We start from the raw sequence: 5,511 nt of genomic DNA, 5'->3' as shown, positions 1-5,511 counted from the left end.
TTTTTCGCGCGTCCGGCGTCCTCAAACTCAAAGCAAAGTGGTACAAACATTTGTGGGGGCTGGAAACAGTGGGACTTTATTTTCCTCAGGTCAGAACTGAGTCCCTGATATTCACTTCTTTCTCCCAGATCCGTGACCCCTCATTAACCTGTAGCTACATGTCAAAATTAACTCTTGCTCCTCGAGAACTTTGCTTCGAGTACCTTGATTTGGAGACTTAACCCTGGACATCCTGAGGCTGCACAACTTGTTCTTAACAGGACAGGGGCATCCTGGGGACTCATGGCACCAGTGGAGTGTTTGGTGGGCAATACTGAGATGAACTTGTTGCTTTGAGCAGAGCTTAACATGGAGTTTGGGCAGGACTAAAGCTCTGTGAATTAGCCCAGGGTAGAGCTGAGGTTAACGAGCTCTGGGCAGAGGCTTTGAGCCGGACTTGTGGCTCTCTGACTGCTTAATGTGAGTAATGGGCACTTGCTGACTATGATTTAGGCCTGACTTAGGCCCTCCTAAGAGTAATTCCATCTCTGTGTAGGTATTTAGCTCAGTGGTGGAGTCCCCATCCCTGGAAATGTTCAAACAATGTGTGGATGTGGCACTTGAGGACATGGTTTAACAGTGAACGTGGTGGACTTGATGGCCTTGGAGGTCTTTTCCAGCCTTAATGATTGTAGGATTCATTGCCCCTTCCTGGTTGGATCAATCCAAGGTGTTGGAGGAAAAGCTGTGCAGAAACCTGTGGTGTTTTCTCCGAGGTGGGAGCATTGGTTGACCAGGGAAGTCAAAGCTGGAGCGTGGGGAATGTTCTGATTTTAAGGGGCATCAGCTTTGACTTGACACCCCTCCTTAGACCATGACTTAGAGCAAGGTGTGATGGTGGAGTCCTTTGGTGTTTAAATCCTGATTTCTGCTGGAATACTCATGGGATGGAGTTGCTGACGTTGTCTAACTGCCCTTGGAGAGAAACCACCCAAATATCCTAAGCCGTCATTTCCTGATCCGTGGAAGAGAAATAATGACTGTAATGACTTGTAGGACCTCACTGATTGTGAGGACTGATTAGTTAATAATTAGAAATTAAGGATAATCACAGGATCATTAAGGCTGGAAAAGACCTTCAAGGTCATCAAGTCCAACCATCAACCATCACCACCATTAACCCACGTCCCCAGGTGCCACATCCACGTGTTTTTTGAACACTTCCAGGGATGGTGAATCCACCACTTCCCTGGGCAGCCCATTCCAATGCTTTACAACCCTCTCTCCATGAAGAATTTTTCCCTGATATCCCATCTGAACCTCCCCTGGAGCAACTTGAGGCTGTTTCCTCTCATCCTGTCACTTTTTCCCTGGGAGAACAGCCCGACTCCCACCTGGTTCCACCCTCCTTTAACCCTCCATATAACATTTATTTGGACTGGCTCCTTCTTCCCTGGAGGAAATCATTGTATCATTTCTCTAAAGGAATCTTAAGGAGGAGAGAAAAAAAAGAATTAAACCCTGGGTTAAACTGAGCTAATCCCAAATCACTTAAAGCAGGAGAAATCTTGGAGAAGAGCAGCTGCTTTTACACCAAGTAGTTCAGACAAAGTGAGTTGTGCTGCATCTCCACACTCAAACTGATCCAATACAGGTAAAAAAATACAGGCTTAGCATGTCATTAATTGTTACAGCTCTTAACAGGGGGTTTTAACTTTTAATTCCTGGACTCATCCTTCTTTTTTTTTTTCCCCCTTTGATGTTTGTTGGTCCCCCCGTGGCTTCACCGAGCACCTTCCTAATTAAATTTAATAATAGAAAGAGCCATCAGTCAGGTGTGTTATTCTGCTGGGAGAGGGGGTGGGTTGAGAGCGATGTGAAAGAAAAAAAAATACCTCGAATTTCAGCTGAAATTCCCAAAACTCCGACCTGGAGCTGTGGAAGAAGAGCCAGGGAGGAGCCCAGCTGGGAAGGGTTAAACACGGAGCTCCGTCTCCCCTTTTTCCAGGGAGCGTTTTGCTGGCACAAACAGGAATCAAAAGGGCTGTAAACTTTTATTTTGAGAGCTCTTAAAGAAAAGTGAGCTCTGAGTAGCTGAGTCCCAAGAGTTTTTAAGAAAGGAGCCCAATTTAGTGAGATTGTGAATGAGTATTCTCAGGGAACATCTGGAAACTGTTGAGTTTAATTTTCCTGCAGCTGCTCCGGTTGAAGCTTTTTGGGGGAGGGGATTTTTGTTTCCTTTTACTCATTTCCTTTTCCCTGGGGTTTCCTTCTGTCATTTATTCTTTTTTTTTTTAATGTTAAAAAATAAATAATAACACAAACACATCTTGAGAGAGCCCTGAGGAGAAGTGGGTTGAGCTGGGGGAGAGCATTGAGGGGTTCCAGCTGCTCCCACCCTGGGGAGTGAAAGGATTTGGGGAATTTCAGTTATTGTTGTGGGGTTTTCCCCATTTTTAGGCTCTTTTCAAGGGTTGTTTTGATTTTTTTTTTAACAAGTTAACAGTCACTGTTGGGTGGTTTACGTGGTGGAGCTCAGCTTGGAGTAGCAAGAAGGGGAAGGACAAAGGGTTTCCAGCTGGGATGGGAATGTCACAGCAGGGTTCCAGTGCTCCTTCTCTCCTCTCCTTTGTGTTATTTGGACTTATTATTATTAGAAATGATATAAAGGTTGAGTTTGGTTGTGGGATCAATATTGTACATTGGCAGAGAGCAGAATTAGGAGACAATAAGGGGGCACAAGGTGCAACTGAGGCCTTGAATTGATGTGCTGGAAAGGGAAAGTCAGGAGTTCCAAAAACCCCACTGAAGGGTCTAATTTTTTATTTTTATTTTTATTTTTATTATTGTTAGGAAGAGCTGGAGAGGGACTGGAGACAAGGCCTGGAGGGACAGGACACAGGGAATGGCTTCCCAGTGCCAGAGGGCAGGGATGGATGGGATATTGGGAAGGAATTGCTGTCTGGGAGGGTGGGGAGGGGCTGGAATGGATTTTCCAGAGAAGCTGTGGCTGCCCCTGGATCCCTGGAAGTGTCCAAGGGCAGGTTGCAGCAATCTGGGATAGTGGAAGGTGTCCCTGGGATTGGAACTGGATGGTCTTTAAGGTCCCTTCCAACCCAAACCATTCCATGGTTATTATTTTCCCTCCAAAACAACTGGTCATTTTTCCTGGCTACTGATGAACTAATCCTTTAATTCTCATTTGTTCAACTTAAAACTGACTCTGCTGATGTAGAATTTTTCCTTTTTTTTCCTTCCAAAGTAAAGATTCACTTTATATTGGAAAATATCTCAGTACATTAACATCCATAACACTGTTAAAATCTGTCCTGGATTTTGCAAACACAGAATCAGCAAATTTAACAAGGAGCACCTGTAATTACAAGAAATGATATTTTTAGAGGGGATGGATGGAGGGGAATCACAGAACCACAGGGAAAGCTTTGCAGAGAGGAAGCCAAATCTGGTATTTCCATGTAATATTAAATAAAGGCAGGCTTAAAAACTCCACAACATTTGATGGAACATCTGGCAAAGTGCGTGGCATTGTTTTGCCAAAATATTTGCTGTTAGAAGTTGGAAACAAACTCGTGTGCATTTGGGGCTGGAATATTTAATTAAGCAGAATATAAATGTTATAAAATCCTGTGAACTGGCTTCTCTCCTGGAGATTGAGATTTCCAATCGGGATTATGGGGTTTGGAGCAGCCAAATCCGGCTCCCTCCCGTTCCTTAGGCAGGAAAATCCTTCGGTTCTGGCTGTAGACTCATCAGAGGCCACGTTGATCCCGGCAGCCGGGATGTGTGACCTCCCGATTCGGTGGGAAGGGTGGGATGTGTGACCTCCCAATTCGGTGGGAAGAGTGGGATGTGTGACCTCCCAATTTGGTGGGAAGGGTGGGATGTGTGACCTCCCAATTCGGTGGGAAGGGTGGGATGTGTGACCTCCCAATTCAGTGGGAAGGGTGATTCCCGTGTTGGGAAAAGCTGGTTTCCATTTTCCAGCCGCAAGGTGTTAACGACCGGTTTCCCTACCGGCTTGTTCTCGCAAGGTGTTAACGACCGGTTTCCCTACCGGCTTGTTCTCGTGCCAAGGAAGGATTAAGCTGTTTGTGGGAGGGATGAGGAGCAGCTGGGGCTTTTTCTTTGGGAGCTGTGGGATATGAGGAAGGCTGGAGTGGATAAACCTTTGGATCGGGTGGGAAGTTGGCGTCGCTTCAGTGACTGGATTAGTAAATCCAGCGTGCTGCTCTAAACAGGAGCTGTTCCCTGAGGTGGGACAGCAGTGACCCCTCACAGCTGGGTCACTGTGCTTGATGGTGCCTGTGATTTCCTAAGGAAATTTCCTAAGAAATTCCCACCTTTATTGGAGATTCAGAATTAATTTGGGGACACTCGGAGCTGGTGTTGGTTGGAGCATCCAATTGAGAGGCCAGAGCGGTCCAGGAAATAATTTTATCTCTGGAGGGTGACAGGCTGGTTAGAAGAAAACAAAAGGAATTAATAATAAAGGGAGGGAAGGTGGGAGAAGTTGAGATTTAAATTGTATTTGGCCTTTTTGCCGCCCACGGAAAAATTTCCAGTTTTTAGTTGGAAAACAGAGCAGGGAAAAGTCCCTGTGAAGTGGCTGCGGCAAAAGCAGTTAATGGGAGGCACAGGGTTGTGGAATAAAGCTGGAAGGGAAGAGAGGAATGACTGTCATGGAATGGTTTGGGTTGGAATGGGTTGGAAGGGGCCATAAAGATCATCCCATTGCTCCAAGATCCAACCTGGCCTTGGATGCTTCCAGGGATCCAGGGGCAGCCACAGCTTCTCTGGGAAATCCATTCCAGCCCCTCCCCACCCTCCCAGCCAGCAATTCCTTCCCAATGTCCCAGCTAAACATTCTGTCCTTCAGCTGAAGGCAAGGGATGAAGTCAAGGGGATAAAAAAATTCAGGAGAGCAGCCTGGAGAAGAGAGGCTGTGAGTGTGTTTTAATGGATACGGATGTTTTTCCAGCATCACTCGGGAATGCTCCCAACATCAGGAGCAGGTGGAAGTTTTGCGAAGGAGAAGTTTTGGGGATGAAGGTAAAAGATCAATAAGGATGAGGTTGATATTTAGCAAATCATCCTACAGGGGATTTGGGTGAGGGTTACGGGAGGAAGGGGGTGGAACAGGTGTCAGAGGGAAAAAATTCCTGAGGGAGGCAGAAGAACATCCAGGAAAGGAAGGAAACAGCAAAACAGGTGATCAGATGTGGCAGATTTGTGAAATCTGGCTAAACTTCCAAAGGACCACATTGGGAAGTGTGGGATGGGAGCTGAGCCAGCCTGGGAGAGACACAAACCGGCTTCATCCTGTGGGAATTATTATATTTGTTTGGCTTTGGGTTGGAAGAGTTGCCAAAGAAAAAACTGTGACTTGTGAGTGGTCAAATACTGAGAAAGAAGGTAAGAAGGAAAGGAAAAGGGAGAGAAAGGAAAAGAGAGAGAAAGTAAAAAGGAAAGAAGGAAAGAGAAAGAAAGGAAGGAAGAAAGGAAAAAAGGAAG

General features: G+C 45.9%; 1 protein-coding gene and 1 long non-coding RNA gene across 3 annotated transcripts in view; both read left to right on the top strand.

Annotated features, from left to right (window-relative positions):
- Positions 1–5,511, top strand: part of EXOC4 (exocyst complex component 4) — a 274,343-nt gene that overhangs the window by 102,038 nt on the left and 166,794 nt on the right. The gene's annotated exons all lie outside the window — the stretch shown is intronic.
- LOC113976863 lies at positions 3,135–5,078 on the top strand. Of its 2 annotated transcripts, XR_003537183.1 has the most exons (3): positions 3,135–3,833; positions 3,937–3,991; positions 4,032–5,078. It is a non-coding gene; the product is annotated as an uncharacterized LOC113976863 (long non-coding RNA). The 2 variants fall into 2 exon arrangements; XR_003537182.1 differs by lacking the exon at positions 3,135–3,833 and having other exon boundaries at positions 3,890–3,991.

Source organism: Neopelma chrysocephalum, unplaced genomic scaffold, assembly GCF_003984885.1.
Source record: "Neopelma chrysocephalum unplaced genomic scaffold, ASM398488v2 Primary Assembly neopelma1_187, whole genome shotgun sequence".
Classification (NCBI taxonomy): domain Eukaryota; kingdom Metazoa; phylum Chordata; class Aves; order Passeriformes; family Pipridae; genus Neopelma; species Neopelma chrysocephalum.
The sequence above is the reverse complement of the archived record's forward strand: the minus strand, read 5'-3'. Positions and strand labels throughout refer to the sequence as shown.